Raw genomic sequence first — 3280 nt, 5'->3', positions numbered from 1 at the left:
AAGGTAAATTCATGGAGAATACGATAACTCAACAATATTTGAATAAAATAGTACTTTTGAGTATGAATATATGGATTTAAATTAAGTATGAAATAAGAAGGGGGACAAATCCCATATCCAAATACTGTATAGCTGGATAGGCACATGGGGGCTTTCTTACGGGGAATGTCAGATTCACAGTCAACTGGAGCAAATGAGAGGTGCTTAGGGAGCACTGGGGAAGGGAGAAAAGACCTGCTCCTTCGGTTTTCCCCCTGATTGCACACCCAGACAGCTCTTCACTCCTGGAGCAGTGAGTTCCAGCTGGTCCCATTGCCCTCCACTCCCAGAACCAGTCTCATTATGTCCCCTCAGTTACAGTGAGGATCTGCTGGCCATAGTCCCTTCCTCTGAGGCCTGCATTTCTGCTTTGGCCAACAAGTTACAATCACTTGTTGCCTGCTGCTTGTGAAGCAAGCCCCAATACGCTTTGTTAGTATAACCAGCATGGTTTCCATTTCCTTATGGACCAGGTCTGATACACCCTCTTTGCTCCAGATAGAGTGGCTTTCCTAAGTTTTGCAGAGCACTTTTGGTTCTCCAGTTCAGTCTTTTCTGCTAGGAATTATGCCTGTCCCTGTCCTCCCTCCATCCTTCTCTCACTCCTTACCTCTCGGATCTTGCCCAGGTACCTTCCTCGTGAAACGTCACTCCCTCAGGGAACTTACCCTGACCCTTAGATCAGACTGACTGTCCACTGTCCCACCTTTCTAAGACCAATCACATCACTCTCTTGCCCCACGCCTTGCTTCCATGCAACGAGAAGGCAGGGTACATATTTTATTATTACCCAGTGCCAGGCACATGGTAGGCAATCAATAAATACTGATTATTGATCAAACCAGCTTTCTATGATAAAAGAAATTGAATAAAGTATTTCAGCTAAGTATATAATTTTAGATATTCTGTTCTCATTTTAGAGATTTTAGGCACATGGAAAAAGTTCTTTTTTTTTTTGTCTTTGTATTTCACTCCCTCATAACCTCCACTGGGCTTCCTCCAACTCCTGATGCCCAGCTCTAAATAAATATACTCTCTAAGTGAAAACTGTGTGTCTGCTAAGCAAATACTGTGTCAAGAAAAATTCTTTAGCTCGTCCTATATAGATGTTTGGAGCTGCCACGGCTTTGCTTTTGGACTTAAACTTTTCCTCTGGCTGCTTTTTGTTTATTTGCTATTTCAGGGATTCTGGTTCCTGCATTTTTCCAGAGACCTGCAAGTATGAAGAAGAGGTACTTTGAACTCACTTGAAGCACTCTTGGTTGCTAGCTACCTCAGAAGATGGCTTTCTACTGTTAAGGAGTGCAAGTAAAAATATTTACAACGTTGTTGATACATATCCATTAATGAGAATGGCCAAGAAAATATTCTTTGTGGCTCAAGAAAAATAGTGATTTTTATGACTGTGGCCGGTACTGACTCATTTTGTTCATGCAGCACCCTTTGTTTTCTCTCCCCACACCACTAGCTGGTGGTGGCAGCACACGCAAGGGCATCTCGGCCCCTGTGACTGCTCTCCCAGGTCAGTTACCTGTTCTTGGCCTCATCTTCTCTCAGGAAAACTAAATGAAAAGTGAATACTTCCTAATGTATCAATGGGAACTGATGGCTGAGGAAATTAATTTCATATAAAATCTGAATTTGAACTAGGATTTTCTGAGATCAGCATTCTGAAATTGTGTCTTTTGAATGCAGTGTGATCCTTTAGTAGCAAACATCAGACATTTAACATCTCTTGTTTTCTTTATTAGAGAGCTGTGTGTAAGAGACTACAGTGGATTCGAAATACAGCTGATGACCTTGAACATGATGGGGATCAGATATATCTTCAAAGTCTCAGATTTAATTTGTGTTGCCTCAACCCAAAGGGGAAGTCCAATTATGCTTTAAAAAATTTTAAAAGATATTTGGGGCCTGAGGTAGCCTTTGGAGCTGATGCAAATCTCTGCTTACTTTACTTTGCATAAAGCTGCCCAGAAAAAAATGTTGAGAAAAATATGAGTATTTATTTTCGAATGGATTCCTACCTTAGACTCCACCCAGCTGGTTAGCCAGAAAGGAATATATTTGCATAATACAATCACTTACTGATCTGCTACCATTTGCCAGGTAGTGGATTTGTATTCTCATATATATTCTCCTAAGTAATCCTAATAGCATTGTAAACTAGGTATTGCAATCTCTGAGGCTGAGAGTTAAACTGGCTAAGCAATTTCCCAAAGTTAACATGGGCAGCGAGGTGGCTGGACTAGAATTGTGATCCAAACCTTCTCACTCCAAGCCTTTGACGCTCTTGCTCCTTCTCTATTATTTCACAGTCTCTTTGTTTTTCAGTACTAAATATTGCTCCTTCTCTATTATTTCACACTGACTCTTTGTTTTTCACTACTAAATATGTAAGTTATTTGTAACTATCTTTTCACTTAGCTTTCTGAGTGTGCTCAAGATCACCGAGTGGAATTTTGGCCAAACTGATTTACAAATCCAAGGATCTTGGTTACGTTCTTGAAGATGGGGTTTTGGTAGTTGGATAGACCCTGGTGTTTTGTTCAGATACATTTTGTTCCAAATGGTTTCAAGGAGAATAAGCAGACTATTTGCCTGCTACTTCTATCCTGATCATTGTGTCCTGTTATAGAAACAAAAAGAAAAATCTTTAAAGCTACATAAAATGTAAACCCATGCAAACCCTCTATTGTTCTTCTGTGCTTGGTAAATTTCACATTGGTATTTGATGTTTATAAGGTTAACAAATTGGCTTCCAAAAGCATTCGCCAAATTCAGAACTGATTTACTAAGTGCTATATTCTTAGATGAAGTTAACAGAAGTTCTCTTCTGGTAATTCCAGTAATCTTTTGCCTAGTTAGGAATTTATAGTCATGAAGCTATGACAAAATGCCAAGGATTCAAGCCCCTGGTAGATTATGAACAGGAGGCAGCCGTGTGCTAGAGTCGGTTCACAGTGGTTTACAAGAATGGATTGGGCAATATCGAGAAATTTTGTGAGCTGGTTATCCATAGCCATTATTAAAAATTAGATTATGAAAACTTAGAATTAAATGTTAATACAAAGGTAATAAATACTCAAAATTCACTGCTTTCTAATTAATTTACTACATTGTCCTATCATCTATGCTGTGGATAATTTGGCAATTGTAGTATATATTATTGTAGTGTATATGGCATTGCAGAAATACCATATAACAGTGTGCTTTTAGTGCATTTCTTCTCAACTCCACC

The sequence above is a fragment of the Sturnira hondurensis genome, unplaced genomic scaffold (genome assembly GCF_014824575.4).
Source record: "Sturnira hondurensis isolate 20B ecotype Veracruz unplaced genomic scaffold, ASM1482457v3 Scaffold0003693, whole genome shotgun sequence".
Taxonomy (NCBI): domain Eukaryota; kingdom Metazoa; phylum Chordata; class Mammalia; order Chiroptera; family Phyllostomidae; genus Sturnira; species Sturnira hondurensis.
Note: the sequence above shows the minus strand (reverse complement) of the source record.